This window comes from Triturus cristatus, chromosome 7 (genome assembly GCF_964204655.1).
Source record: "Triturus cristatus chromosome 7, aTriCri1.1, whole genome shotgun sequence".
Taxonomy (NCBI): Eukaryota; Metazoa; Chordata; class Amphibia; order Caudata; family Salamandridae; genus Triturus; species Triturus cristatus.
This window is the reverse complement of record NC_140590.1, coordinates 1,116,814,780-1,116,831,627: the sequence shown is the minus strand read 5'-3', so window position 1 is coordinate 1,116,831,627 and position 16,848 is coordinate 1,116,814,780.

The window sequence follows — 16,848 nt, the reverse complement described above, 5'->3', positions numbered from 1 at the left end:
TGGACAGAGTGTAAGCTTATGATAAATTGGCCAACACAAGAATACCCTAGGGATCCAAAGACAGGAGCCCCTGATCCAGAGGTTATGAAGAAATATGAACAGGTTATTGCCTTTCTGAAAAATAAAGTACCTCCTAAAGCAACAGATTGGATGAAAATTGACAGAACTCATCAGGAAAGTAAGGAGTCGGTACATGCCTATTACGAAAGGCTGATTTTGGCCTTTAAACAGTTCAGTGGTGATGATAATTAGAGTGAAAAGGATTTAAGTCATTTTGTATACAGATTTGTATATGGTCTATGTCCAGAGATTAGTGAGATTGTAGAAATCAAAACCTTCTCTGGGGCTTCACTGATACACCTGGTCCTTTTAAACCAACAAAAAAAAATTGGCACTGAAGCTGTAATATAAAAGACATCTTTTTATTTATTTAACCTCTAGAGAGGGAAAAATGCGTCATACAGAATTCTCAAATCACTGTAGGAGACATTTCTAAGGAGTACAGAGAACAGGGGCATTATATACCCACACAGGGGCTGAAAAAAGGCGGTACAAGTACACATGAGAAGAGTTATGCACATAGATGGTCATACAGAAACTGCACAGTCAACAAGTAGGAGGAGTAATAAGTTGCTGACATCAGTTAGAACAGCCTGACAGTTCTATACTAGGAACAGGTGCACTCTACTAGCTAAGCACATCTGAGCATGTGCAAGACTCTGGGAGAGGGAAACAGCAAATGTCCAGCACATAGCTAACTAAAATGCCTGCCAAGTACAAAATGGCTTTCAGCTCATGCTAAGAGATTAATGCAATCTTCAACAAGATGACCAAACAACATACTGTGGATTGGCAAAATAAAAAAAAATAGATGAAATATTGAGACATGCAAAATATTTTAGTGATGAGATTGAAGCAAAACAGCGTAAATTAAAAGAGAAAGCCAGTCAGTCAGTCAATAGTGGGCACAAGTAAAAGTGGCAGAGTGGCAGGAAGCTCAGTTAGCGGAACAAGCAAATAATACAGGCCCCAGACAAAAATTCATTCCAGGGAAAAGTAAGGGAAATTTTAATATAGAAGAAGCAAAAAAGAAATTCCCCTGTCATAATTGCGGTAGAGTAGGGCATTGGACATCCGAGTGTAAATTTCCCCCAACTACTAACAATGAAAATGCATCATTAAATCCACAGGTGCAGAATGAGGTGAGTGGTCAACCGCAGTGACAGCAGCAGGTTGTTACCCAACAGAATCATGTGCCAAAACCGCCTTTTCCACAAAGCAAAAACTCACAGAAATACAGTAATGAGACTGGATTCTACAACGAAGAACATGTAACTAAGCTGCCGTGCGCTAGCGCTGTTTTGCAGTATTGGATACAACATGATGAGAGCGATTCGGAAGAGGGTTATTGACGGTGCCCAAGGGAGGAAGAAGAGTGCGTATTTGGCGCAACTCTAGAAGTAGACCAGACAGGCCCATTTGTGGATGGAAAGATAAATAATGAAAATATTACTTTCTTAGTCGATACTGGTGCTACTCGATCAACTGTTAGGTCAGCTGATGTTAAGAATCTTCCTCTCTCGGATGAAACGATCCAAGTAGTTGGTGTATTCAACAGACAGATTAAAACCTATTTTACAGAACCAGTGAAAGTTAGCATAGGGAAATTCTCAGAAATGCACCGCTTTGTCGTGTGCGATACAAGTCCATTGAATCTGTTAGGTAGGGATTTGCTGTGTAAAATGAATTGCACTCAATTCTGTACCCCTGATGGTATAGCATTTGAAACTCCTGATGAAGATGTGCTGTATAAAATGACTATGGCAAACAGGGAAACTGAGATTACTGTGTTTAACCCTGATGAATTACAAAAAGAATTAAAACAGACCGTAAAAGCAGAAGTCTGGGATTTCACAGGAGAAAATGTGGGACTAATGAGAAATGTGTACCCAGTAAAAATAACAGTGAAGGAAGGAATAAGCTATCCAAATGTCCCTCAATATAAATTGACACTTGAGATAATTGAAGGAGTTACTCAGGTATTATGAGAGAAATAATGAGTAGTCCATGTAATTCCCCGATTATGGGACTGAAAAAGCCTAATGGAAAGTTCAGGATAGTGCAAGATTTGAGAAAGATAAACAAAATTGTTGTATCATGTTGTCCCATTGTACCAAATCCATCTGTAATTTTGTATCAGATTCCTCATGATGCAGAATGGTATACAGTGATTGATCTATGCCATGCTTTCTTTTCCATTCCATTGCACCATGACAGCCAGCAGATTTTTGCATTTCGTTTTGGCGAACGTATTTTGGCTTGCTGCCAAATTCCACAGGGGTATACGGAAAGCCCCTCAATATTTAATCAGATATTGAAGATATCCTTAGAGAGTTTAGAAATGTCTGAAAATTCAGTGTTAGTCCAGTATATCGACGACCTTCTTGTGGCATCGAAAACCCGTGAAGCTTGTGAAATAGACACTATGGGCTTGCTGAATCATCTGGCTGTTGGAGGACTTAAAGTGTCACCATCAAAATTACAATTTTGCAAGAAAGAAGTACATTATTTGGGCCATAATATTGAAAAAGGACTGAGAAAGATAACAATAGACAAAATAAGGATTATAAAAGGAATGCGAGCTCCCATGACTCAAAGAGAGGTGAGAATGTTTCTTGGAATGGTTGGATATTGTTGCCAGTGGATTAGCAATTTCTCTCTGATTTCAAAGCCTTTGGTACGTTTGACAAAAAGTGATGTGAGAGATCCCATTGATTTGAACAAAGAAGAATTGGCAGCTTTTAAGCAATTGAGAGATGGTTTGTGTGAAGCGCCAGCATTGGGAATGCCCGATTACGAGAAGGCGTTTGAGTTGTATTGCAGTGAGAGAAATGGATGTGCGCTTTCTGTACTAATACAGAAGCATGGAAAACTGAGGAGACCAATTGCATACTTCTCATCAATGCTAGACCCAGTAGCTGTAGCCTTACCTGGGTGCTTGATGGGTGCTACCTGTCGGAGTTTGGAACAGAGTGAAGGAATTGTGATGGGATATCCTGTGAAAGTGTTTGTACCTCATGATGTGGCAATCCTTTTAACAAGGAGTCGCACTCAGTACATGGCACATAGTTGGCTGACTAAGTATGAGAAAGTCATATTAGGTGCAACGAATGTAAGTCTTGTGAGATGCTTGAATGTGAATCCTTCGACGTTACTGCCTGATGCTGAGAATGTGGAAGTCAGAGATGAAGCAGATCATGATTGTCTGGATGTACTCGATTTCTGTACCAAACCACGTCCTGACATAAAAGATGTACCATTACCAGAAAGTGATTTCGTAATGTTTGTAGATGTGTCTAGAAGATGGAATGTTGAATGCAGCATATGCAGTATGCACAGTTGCAGCAGTAATGGAAGCATCCTACCTGAAAGGAGTAAAATCGGCCCAAGTAGCTGAACTTGTCGCTTTAACTAGAGCATGTAAGATTGGGAAGAGTGTGAGAGTGATCGTGATAACTGACACCCAGTACGGATTCGGTGTGGTGCATGACTTCGGCCAAATATGGCTGCAGAGAGGGTTTTTGACATCAAGTGGAATTCCCACTAAGAATGCTGAGGTGGTTGGAAAATTGCTTGAGGCGATACAGCTGCCGAGGCAATTGGCTGATGTGAAGTGTGCTGCCCACAGTCAGTCTGGCGATTACATCGCCATCGGCAACAAGTACGCCAATGATATGGCTCAATACTGTGCACGTAATCAGAATTCGATAAACAGGGCAAAGGAGAAGGAAGTGATATCTTGCACCTTGATGTTTACTAACACTGTAGATACCTGGGAAGAAGTAAGGCAATTGCAGGAAGAAGCAGGAGATGAGGAAATGAAGCAGTGGGTAAAAGCAGGTTGTGCACCAAGGGAAAAGGATCATGTGTGAGTCTATCGGGATGGAAGACCAGTTATGCCTGATAGCATGATGTCTGCCATGGTACGGATGTATCATGGTCAGGGACACATAGGGAGAGATGCCATGATCAGGTCATTTAAGCAGACCTGGTACAATGCGAAATTCAGACTTGTAGCAGAGAGTCTTTGTCAGCGATGCCTAATATGTTAGCAATACAACCCTGGAAGAAAGACAGTGGTGAGCCTAGGAACAATAGGTCGAGAAGGAGGGCCTTTTACCAGAATGCAAGTGGATTTCATTGAGATGCCTCCCTCTAACAGGTTGAGGTATGTTCTAGTTATGGTCTGTTTGTTCTCTAGATGGGTGGAAGCATTCCCAACAAGGAGAAATGATGGAACCACAGTGGCAAAATTACTTTTGAGAGAATTTATCCCTAGATCCGGGTTCCCAGTAACAATTGAATCAGACCGAGGAAGACATTTCCATAATGAGATCATAAAATTGATTTGTGAAGCATTGAATGTACAACGGAAACTACATTGTGCCTATCGCCCAGAGTCTTCTGGTGTGGTGGAACAGATGAATGGTACTATCAAATACAGGATAGGGAAAATGTGTTTAGCCACAGGTATGAAATGGCCTGATGTCTTGCCTCTGGTACTCATGACTATTAGATCAATTCCAGACAGAACTAAAGGGTTGCGCCCCCATGAAATCATCATGGGTAGAGCAATGCGTCATGTGTTCATACCACTCAACAAGCTGATGCCTATAACTGATGACATGGTGTTGGATAACTGTAAAAGCCTGGGTGACGCAGTTCATTCTGTGTTTCATCAGGTTGGAGCGGATGCCACCACCCTTGAAAAGAAGCAAGCCCATGATCTGAGCCCAGGGGACTGGGTAAGAATAAAAGTACACAGAAAAAGAAACTGTCTGGTCCCAAGGTGGGGAAAACCGCGACAAGTGATTTTGACCACAACAACAGCTGTGAAGTGTGCTGGACTGAAAAACTGGATTCATGCAAGTCACACATTGAGAATTCCAAATCCAGTGGATAGGACAGAAAAGGAATATTTTGACGAATCAGAACCTAGTACTAAATCAGATGACGAAGAGACAACAACAAAAGAAAGCCCCGAAAGGGGGGAATCAGAGTAAAATCTAACTTTTGTCCCCAGAAGTATTTCCTTGAGAAGAAGGCTACAGATTTCTGATACCAGCTCAGACTCAGAGACTGAACAAGGAGCTCAATGTTTGAGAAAAGAAAAAGACAGTGAAAAGGTAATTAAAGAAATTACTGAGAGAAAAGTTCCAGATGAAAGATTGAGAGAAATTCCACCTGAAATAACCAATTTAGATGGACAGGTGCCAGATACAGAGAGAGAGGGAAAGATTTCTGCGGAAGACCCCCGAGGAGGTGTAGGGAACTCCAACATCCAGTTATAAGTAGGGACAAGTAGTCAGCAGGAAGATTGCGTGCCGGAGTTCGAGGAGGGACAGAAGTAGGGAAAATGAAAGAAGTTGTAGAAAAAGAAGCTGTTGAAAGTAAAAAGCAAGTTGAAACAGAGTCAGAGGAAAGCGAAAATGATGTACCTGAAGGTCGAGTTCTAAGAAAGAGAGCTTGGAGAACTGAAAAGAATAATAAAGGAAGTAAACTGAAAAGAGCAGTAAAAGACGAAGTTTGGCCGAATAAGATAAAAAGACTGAGATATCGACTGACACGAGTAAATTCACCAAGTGAATGAAGTAACGAGTCAAGAGAAATCAAAAGCAGAAGAAATAGTTGTAATTAAAGAAAGCAAAAGAATGAGGAAACCTAACCAGAAGTACAAGTCGCCAGAATGGACGTATGTGGCTTTGCCTGAAGTAAAAGAAGAGGTGGATAGCCAAGGAAGTCCAGAGGTGACTGTACCGGAAGTGGTTGAGGAGGACGAAAAATCAGAAATCCTGAGAGTTATCTTGTCTGATATTGGACTGCTACGTTTGTATGCAGTTACCTGCATCTGTATCGGAGGGAGTGACTTATCACCACCTTCCTGTAACTTATGGAATAACATGTAGTGTAATAGCTAGTTTCTTTTATCAAACAGGGAAGTTAGAGTATTATTTTTCAGATGTAGATAACATATTTTCGCAAGTACCATCAATTAACAAACTAAACAAGGTAAAACCTTCAGAGGTATTAGGTGAATTTGTCTTAGAGACTAAAGAACTAACATTAGAATATATATTTAGAAACAATTTGACTTGCAGTTTAAAGAAATAAGAAAAGACATTTTTGGATATGGTTGAAGAAAGGAGATTGAAAAGTCTGGGATGTAGAAATGGAAAAACACTTGAAAAGAGAAGCTAGTCCAACTATGGCTTTAGATTGGCCTCAGAAAGGGAAATTGTGTATTAGAAGGAATCAAACTGCATATGATAATTACTTTGTAGGTAATCGTGAGTGCCATGATACATACCGAATCATGGGTGGATGGGGATTTAAAGGAGGAAATGATCCAGTTTTTCCTGGATTATACTTTATTTGCGGGAACAAGGCATATTATCGTTTGCCAGACCATTGGTATGGCACATGTTATGTAGGCCTGGTTTTCCCGAAGATTTTTCATATGGGAAGAGGAGAAGATGGTGTACATAACTTAGGTAGTTATTTAGCACGTAGGAAGAGAGAATTTTGGTCAGATATTGTGGGTGATATCTTTGGAGCATTGATACCAGCATTGGAAATATCTCTGAACGCAAACAAAATTAGAAGGCTATCAACAGTAGTGGATCGCTTGTCAACAAGCACCGCTGGAGGATTTTTATTGGTAAACACTGAAATGGTTGCCATGCGTCCCATGGTAATGCAAAATCGACTTGCCCTTGATATATTATTGGCAAAAGAGGGTGGAGTCTGTGGAATGCTGAAAGTTCAACATTGTTGTACTTACATTCCAGACGAAAGTAAAGACTTAAAAATTTATATTAAAAATATAACTGAACTGCATGACGAAATTGCACCACTGGAGGTTGAAGGTGTTTGGGAAAAGATTGGGAAGAAAATATCTGCTATTAAACATTTCTTAGTAAATCTAGGTAGTACCTTTTTAGGTAAAATCTTATTTCCATTAACATGTGTGATTTTTCTAGTATTAATATTAAGATTAGGGTGTCTTTGCCATAAAAAGAAGAAAATTCAGAAAAAGTTAAAAAGAGAGAATTTAAGGAGAAAAGATAAGAAACAAGAGAGGGAATTTGAAGAAATAGAATTAGAAGAAGTTAAGGAAAATATGTATAAGACAGCAAAAAGAGAAGAGACTGGGGAAACAGAGTTGTGAATAAAAGCAAGAACTCACTTTGACTCCATAAAAGTAATACAACATTTTAATGGTGTGGTGATATAATCACCAAAGGGTGGATTGATGGAGCGGGTAGAACAACATTTTGTATAACCCCCTAATCTGCATGTTTATACTAATTAGAATAATCTATTAATTATAATACTATTAAAGTGTTTGTGTGAAATCTAACCAACATTACTAATGTACGAAATGTATGTGGGATTTGCATTTTCCATGGCTAAAATAATTTGTAAATTGACATATGTACGCATACTAATACTAGAAAATTAGAATATCGCAGGATATATTTTGCTTTTGTGACTTTATTGTATGTTGCACCAGATAAGATCACTGTGTGAATATGAACGCTTTAAATGTCGCCATATGCTAGATAATTACAAGCACATAGGGGAATTAGTGAGGGTTTAACATTTTATTCGTGATTTCTATGTTTTAATTACTTTTTGTGTTAAGTTGTCCTTTGAGCCTAAAATCAAGATGGCCGCCTGACATACTCGACGCAATGGCCACCATTCCACGAGGTTTCGGGTGAAGAGCGCCTGCGCCAACCACACATACCAGTGGCCTCGACATGACCCCAGACTCGATGTACTCACGCAAGGTCACAACGGGATGCCTGCCAAGTGTTTTGACAAAAGACTTTTATAAAAACCGGATGGAACATGTAGGATGACCTAACATCCCGAACTGTGTGAAACCTCACCGAACGACCCCAACCGACCAATGGGATGAGCCCACATTCTCTAAATTGTATCTTTTAGACCTTATTTCTATTATATAAATGATGTTAGAATAGAGAGGATTGCTGCCTCTATCTCATACTTTCCCTTTGCTAATGGAGACGACGGTGACGCTACGTGACGGCTGTGCTCCTGAATCTTTGACAGACTGAATTGCTGCTCAATTACTTGCACGTCTCTGGTCTCTGACCCGATCTTTGGGACTGTTACGTGCTGACGACAAATTAGATGACTTAGAGGACGACCGATAGCCAGAATAGGTAAATATGGTTTTCTGTGATTTTCGTAAAGATTATTAAATTTACTAGATGGAACAAAAATTCTTGCATTATTTAGATAAACAAAATATTGATTAACAAGAAAATGTGTTTGGTCGTTTATTGAAAGGAGGTAGATCAGGATCATTGAGTATGCTTTAGCTGGACTAAATCATCAACACCAAATCAACTAATTTGATTCATTGATCACGTGGGAGGAGTATCTTAATGTTTAGGTTTATGATGTGTAAATAATTTTTCTCTCTATAAGTTATGAGGTATTCCTTTCATGTCAGCGCTTGGACCATTTATTTCTCCTGTAATTACAGACCAGTGAGAAGTGAAGTGTGAATGTTGGTGTTATGGGCCCCACCAATGATTGTACGAGTGAATGTGTTAATGTGATATTTGGTCTGTGACTAAGGGAGGATATTAGGTACGGGGTTTTGTCTTGATTCCCGTTACCCAGGTTCCGCGCTCCATCAGTGTCATGCGAATCCAGCCATATATACGCAGGTCTCTCTTTAATGAGGTATCAATCAAAGCTTGGCTTCAGGCCTTTGGGTGGAGTTTCAATACAAAACTGCACCCAAAATATCTGCAAAAGTTTATGGGACCACTTCAGGGAATCGGAGAATCCCGTCAGTTTGCAAAGGGCCACACATAGTCAGGACCATCGCATGGGTAACAGAATATAGTGCAAATGTCCAACAGGACAAAGTACAAGGATGGATAGATAGGTCCTGGCCCCTGAAAAAGGAGAGGAAAAGGCCACCCATTGCCTTTCACTTGTTATTTCATAGCCACAAAAGGGTGAACCAAGTGATTTGTTTACCGATAGAATTTCTGGTGATAAGAAGTTCAATCTTAAAAGAATACCTGCATAGAGCATAGTTTGTTAGAATTTTCAGCCTCGAGTGTTCTTCCCCCTAACTTTTTGCCTCCTACATCTATTTGGTTTCTGATTTCGTTTTGGTGGCCTTACAACTCTGTGCACTTTACCACTGCTAACTAGTGCTAAAGCGCCTGTGCTCAATCCTTAAAACATGGTAACATTGGCTTATCCATGACTGGTATATTTAATTTACTTGTAAGTCCCTAGTAAACTGGCACTACCTGTGACCAGGGCCTGTAAAATAAGTGCTATTAGTGGGCCTGGAGCACTAGTTGTGCTGCCCACTTAAGTAGCCCTTTCAAACATGTCTCAGGTCTGCCATTGAAGCCTTTGTGCACTGTTTTAAGACATTTCAACCTGGCCAAATAACCCCTTTTGCCAGGCCCAAACCTTCCTTCTTGAAGCAAATATGTCATCCCTAGGGTATGTTCTGGACAGCCTAAAAGGCAGAGTGCAGTGTTTTCAAACAGGTAGTCATGTACCTCTTATGATTTTCATGTCTTGGTAGTGCTCTTAAATTAGTTTTTGCTATTGCACTACCCATCTCCCCCATAGGATAACATTGAAGTTACCTTCTTACATCTAATAACTGATAACTTCAAACAGGAGCAAGTAACCAGTTCATGTTTGGTGTCTTTGAAGTTGTAATAAAAAATCCTTTTTTATAGTAAAGGTAGTTTTTAAATTACAATTTTGAAAATGCCACTGTTAGAAAGTTGACATTTTCCTTCATTAGTCATTTAGTTGCTGCAGCCTGTGCCTGGGTCACATGAGTGGGTGTGGTTGGCAGGCGAACTTTGTGAATTCCCTCTAGACACCACACAAAATAGAGAGCTTAGGTGTCCCTGGATGGGCCATAACTGGCAGGATGGGTGGGCGGAGCTGGGTACAGATCTACTTACACTTGACTAGGCTGCGTTTGCCGCCACATAGGGTTGCATACTCTGTAGTTAGACTGGAGCCATTGCAGGGGAGGCAGGAAACATGAGCACTTCAAAGGGAATACTCTAGAAGTTGCTCCCATTTCAAAAAAGGCACCAGGTATAAATATTTAACCTCAGACACCAGCTCTTCAGTACAATCCTTTACTGGTGGATACTACAGAAGAAGGACTGTTGTGCTACTTTGCTGCCAGAAGGCCTGCAACTCTGCTGCCCTGCTCCTCTGCTGCCTGCTGCCCTTCTTGCTGAGAAGGAATATTGGACTTGCACCCTTCATCCTAGACTGAAGTGGCTGCAAGGGTCAGCTGGCTGACCTCCTGTTCTGAGCTTCAGGGACATAATCTCCAGAGGCTCCCAGCAACTGCCCAACTGACCTGCTCCCTGGACCTGCAACTGAACCCACAACTGGGCCTGCCTGAGCCATGCTGGCTCTTGCTGAAGTGAGTTCTAACCCTCAAGTGGTGTCCCTCAGGTTCTGGACCTTCAGTGTGGCTCTGTTGAACTCCTTCAAAGTTTTTGGGCTTTTGGAAAGATGCAAACGGGAATGTTCACACCACGATCTTGCTGCCTGTGCTAGCATCAAGTTCCAGCAAATCCACCCTCGCACTACAGGAGCAACTGACCTTGACGCCCAGCCAGTTCTCTGCACTTCTTCATCAGGCATCCATGACCCTCTCCCTGCTCCCCGTGGACCCTTCCAACATGAACTTTTGGCACTGGACCGAGAATTTAAATTTTTCAATGGGACTAACCTGCTCCCTGTATCCGACCCGCTCTTCATCACGGTTGACCTGAACTTGTGATTTTCTCTTGGTCTTGTACGACCAGGTCACAGCGAGTGAAAAAACAACTAAGTGATGGATGAAATGCTGACAATAACTCAGTGACTGGCAATTGCTTGGGCTGCATCCCAATCCATAATTTTTCACCCACCATGGCACGTCAGTTTGGTCCTAGCTATATGCATTACAGTCTTGACCCTGCTCCTGGTGCTTTGAGCTTTTTGGCACCATTTTCAATTAACTCATTACAAGTCCATAACTCTGGTTCAACTGATTGGATTTTTGTCATTTTCTTGCCATATTATTTATTACATTTTACTCTATTTTTCTAAACTGGTGTGGGATTTTTCCTGAGTTGTGTTTCATTTTATTTCTGTATGAGGTGCTGCATATATATTTTTACTCTAAGTTAAGCTTGACTGCTCTGCGCTAAGTTACCAAGTTAATTTGAGGTTTGGTTGTGACTAAACCCTGTCAAGAATTGTGGTTGCTTCTTCACAAGGGTTTTCAACCCTGTCAACCAGTAAACTAATTTCTTACGAAACGGCAACGTGTAAAAATTAAATAGCCGCATAACATAGGAACAATCTTAGACATAGAATAAGAATATTTGGTGATCACATTTTGTATGAAAAAGCTCACTCCAGTCCAGGCTCAAACTCAAAAATCCGCTCAAACTCAAAAATCCGCCCTATATCACAACCATTTGATGGGAATATCGGGGCATATTTACAGTGAAATGTGCAGCACGGCATCGCAAGCAATTTTGCTGCACTGAGATGCATCATTTAAAAAATGCTGGGATGCGCCATAATTACAGGAATAAGAGGCACCCCTGTGCTCTCCCTCTCTGCTAAAACAGCAGCCGTGCCACAATGCAGGCACACTTGCACCATGCTGCAAGGATGCCTCAATTGTAGGGATGATAGTGTTTGTGCAAGAAGGAACACCTTCCTGTGCAAAAACAATCATTAATGGCGTTTTGCTCCTTGTATGTGTGCTGCAGAACGCAGCACACATAGAAAGAGCAAAAACGAGGATAAATAAAATATAGCTCCTCCTTGCACCACTTTAAGGCCTCCCCTTGAAAGGCGTTAGTTTTTGGCACTGCCTCAGATTCACCAAACCTTGCAAATCTGGGGGAGTGTAAAAAAGCCATGGGTGCTGAGTGGGAACACCCACCGCAACACCCATGACACATCTCTTTAATGCATAGTACTGTGTGAAAGAGGACCCTATTTACATGGCTGTGAAAATCTATGCAAAGTGGCTTTGCGTGGCCTTATAAACATGACCAAGCACACAGTGCCACCGATGCATCAAAAAAACGTGAAGCTCCGGTGGCGCTAGGGGCTTGTAAATATGCGCTATGGTGTTGTAACATGGCAAAAATAGGGAACAGATTGTAAAGGATAAGGACCACTAGATGGTGTTTGTTTTTCATTGTGAGAAGGTCATTCTGTTTGATTATTAGTTAGAATGCAATCACGATAGATAGTACGAATGGTCTATGGAAAAGAAAGGAAGGGAATTCCATTTATGCATGCTGTGACTGTGTGTCCACCAGGGTCATGAGCTCATGGCCCTCATCACAATGTGTACCTAACCTATTCTGTATTCAGAGGAGGTAAGACCCTTTTCACCAGTTGTTGTAGGATTTGTAGACCTTTCTAAGCATACAGCCTTACTCTGGCACCTCTCATTGCCATATGTTTTGTTGTAATTTGTGAACTTTCGCTGTAATTGCACACTACTACTTGTACATTTACCAGATCTTCATATACAGTATCCAAAGCTTGACATCTACTCCAAGGCCAGACTGGGACACAAACCAGGCCTGGCAGTTCTGCTGGACCGGCAACGCGGGAGGATGTGGGGTGCTAGCGCGAAGCAGCCCTACTGCCGCTATAGCACTGCTGCCACTTTTGTTACAGGGGGCGATATTGCAGCGGTGCTGCAAAACCGGTCCCCAGTAACCAAACTGGCCCCCACCACTTGAAAACCAGCCCCCACACTTCCAGCCCACTGAGAAAACACTAGGTGCCCACTACGGCCAGTCTGGCCCCGATCTACTTGTTACCTATGGGACGTTACTTCTAGATTATTTTACAAGGCTCAGTAAATAAAATCTAAAAATACGAAATGAAAGAGTCAATCAATCAAAAGACTTTATTCGGTTATAAAACAATGATAACCATAAAAGTACATACAACATATTATTACACATTTCAGACGATTTCAAGTATATAGAATAAATATAAATTTTAAAAGCACATAAGCTCAAAAAATATTAAAACATAATCGATTTTCTTAGATGAAAAATTTTTCTAAGAAATACAGAGACAGATGCCACCGTGAATATATCTTCAAGTTTCCTAATAATCAGAAAAGCAGGTCGGCACTGTCTGAGTTTCAAATACTTTAAAATTGGCTTAATCCACATTTCCCTAGGTATAGAATAGTATTTACAGAAAATTAAAATATGAATATCCGATTGGGTGGATATGTTGTCGCAGGGGCATTTGCTTATTCCAGCTGACCAATCGTTATTAACAGGAAAACTCACAGACCTAAAAAGAAACCCAAGTCTAAAACGTATCAGAAGAAACTTTTCATGCTCCGTCAACCTCAGGGTTAAATATGGTTGAATAGTCTGCAAGGTTAAGGTCAGTTGATGGGACATCACAGTTATTTTTGACAGTTCAGTATATTCTCTTAATTTCACAAGGCATATAATACATAGACTTTTCAGATCTTTTCTTGTGATCTTCACCATAGACTCAGGGTCAAGATAAAATTCTGGATGCTTAATAAGGTCACAGAAACTTTTAATGTACCTCAGCCATTTCACTCGATACACACCCTCCAATTTCAAAACGTCCCTCAGTATAAGGCGATTCAAGTGGCGCTGATTTACGGTCCATACCCTGTACCACAAAAGGACAGGCTGAATTCTAATAATGTCCTCGATATATGAAATACCAAGCTCAGCATGGATGTTATAAGTGGAGGTGCTCTCTGGCGTAGTTAAGAGAAATTTCAGAAAACTATTCTCTGTCAACTGTAAGCTAGTTACATTTGAGATGCCCCATATTCCTGCACCATAAGTTGCCACAGCCACACAGCTAGATTTATAAATATGCAGTAACTCATTAACTGGTTCCTTGCCCATCTTTTTGCTAAAAAGTTTAAGGGCCATTATAGACTTAGTAAATAACATATTCCTCACCTTAACTGCTGGATTCCACTGACCTGAGCAGTCAAACAGAATTCCTAAGTAAGTGAAGGTAGAAATATAATCTAATGGTTTGGAGTCTATAAACATACCTTTTTTTCTCTGTTTTGTTTTGGTGCCGCAATTCATGGAAAAGGTTTTAGAACAATTTACCTTTAGATCCAAATTGGTCATGAAGGTGCAAAAGGAAGTAATCATTGTTTGCATAGCAATAGGGGTCCTTGCCATCAAAAGGGCATCTTCAGCATAAGTTAATGTAGGAATATGACGTTGCGATGCCGTAGGCATATCTATGCAATCCCTCAACAGGATATCCTCAAGTTCATTAATGTAGATTAGAAATAAGAACGGGGCAAGGACACAACCTTGTCTTACTCTCTTGCAATATTGAACATTCTAGTGCATTCACCTTTTAAACCATATCTAATTGTAGCCCTAGCCCCATTATACAACTCCCTTAAGAAACTAATAATATTGTCCTCAACTCCCAATCGTGTTAAAATTACCCATAGTTTGCTGTGATTTACGCAGTCAAAAGCGGAAGTTAAGTCCACAAAAGTTAAAAACCGTCTACCACCCTTAGCCTTGGTATACTTTTCCAATAAAATGGATAAGTTCAGTCATTGATCTACAGTCCCTACCCCTTCTCTAAAACCATATTGCAGGTCACTAATGATTTTATACTCATCTGCCCATGACTGCAACCTATCTAGAATAACCCTACCCACAATTTTAACAGTTGAGTCGAGTAGGGATATAGGACGGTAACATTTACAGCTTGCCCTATCACCCTTTTTGTAAATAGGTACTATTATTGACTTGTACCAGGTATTAGGAAGGCCAAATTTAAAGGCATCATTTAGGAATCTAGTTAGCAGGGGGGCCAATAATGTTAAGTTATTTTTAAAAACATCAACCGGTACACTGTCTGGTCCCGGTGCCTGAACCCCCTGACTGAAGCTAATACCCTTCAGTACCTCGCATAGAGTAAAGGAGAGATTCAAGCTCTTAAAGTTTGTAGTCATCTTGGGCATATCCTGCTTATTCAATTCACTTGAAGGGGCAACAAAACTATAAAGGGACTCAAAATGGCTTACCCATTCATCCTCATCAATGGCAATCTCAATCCGCGCCTTAGTGTCGTCTTTAAAATATGGTGCATTAACTGCCCTCCAGAAGGCTGTCATATCTCTCCGCTCAGAAGTATCTAATAAATCCTCCCATGCTTCCCTCTTAATTCTGGCCCTCCTATTCTTAATTGCCAATTTATAGGATTTCCGAAGTTCCCTGATCTGCTTCTTATCTCTACATGCCCATTCAGTGCCAATTTAGGTTTGGAGTGTGCCGTGGTACACTCTTGATCGAACCATCCCTTCTTTCCGTTTTTATTATTGTTATGCTTTTTCAAACTGACCCACAGATTTTCCTTAATACATGTTATAATAGTTCCGAAGTTAATGAATGCTTCAAAATCCCTGGACGTAATGTCCAAACAAGTATTAAAACAAGTATTGCAAGTCTTAATTAGGTTCGAAAGAAAGTCGGCGGGTACAATTTTAGACCACTTCAGGGCATATCCATTTTGCCTAGAGATAGTGATGTCTCTAGATTGCAACCTAGGGACACTATCGAGAATGACACGGGGGTTAATAATTTCCACCCTAATAGGGAAATGATCACTGAGTGATATATCTAATACTTCATATTTTCCAACACTTTCCCTAAAGCACGAGGAGATCAAAACATAGTCAATTACGGAGGAAAGTCCCCTGCCACAAAAGGTAGCAGAGAACGAAACCTCGGGTTGACATAAAGTGTTTGCAAACCCTAAATCGTTTACAAAAAGAATCTCATTTAGGACTTCGCCCTTTCCATTATGTTCAAAATGTATTAATGTGGATTCCTTGTCCAAGGTTAGACCACAGTTTCCCTTTCCGGCTCTGTTACAGATTGTACAATTAAAATCACCCCCCCCCCCATATGGCGACAAACTCCTTTCCTTTATTGCAGAGAATAGAGTTAATTTCAGAACTAAGCTTTTTAAATACTAGTACTGTGTCTGCCGGGGGAACATTATTATATAGATTAATAACCAGAATACAGGAATTTTTGTTCATATGTAGGCCAACAATATGATAATAGGTGGTATTATAAAAAACCTCAATGGTTTTGCAAATAAAACGATTAGAAACATATGTGCAGAGCCCACCCTTGGCTCTGCCATGTAATGAGCCTATTGCAGGAGTAAAAATTGTTCTAAAACCATTCAAATGAAACACATCCTTCGCCCACGTTTCTTGTAAGCATATAACATTGTGGCATTCAGTTAATTTAAGCCATAGCAAATTATCTAGCTTGGCCCTGAGTCTGGCAATATTCCAAAAAATGATGGTCCAGTTTCCCTTTATCCTATCATGTATAACTTGAATATTATTGGCTATATTATTATCTGAATGTCCCTTTTTCTTATCTTTGGCCCCCATTTGTACAACGTCCGCCCTTTCAATAGATACGGGTTCGATACCAACCGGGTTCTGTACTTCTTCTTCTTGCAGAGCCCTCTTTCCCTGACTATCCTTTGATGGGACGGGGTCGAAAATTACCACACGGGTATCATGTACTTGTTCCCGTGCTGGTCAGTCCACCCCTCCCAGACCTGATAAAGAATCAAATCTGTTATAAGTTGGGACATTAAATAGATCCCCTGTCTGTTGATAATAAAGGGGGTTGTGTGGCATAGAACCAC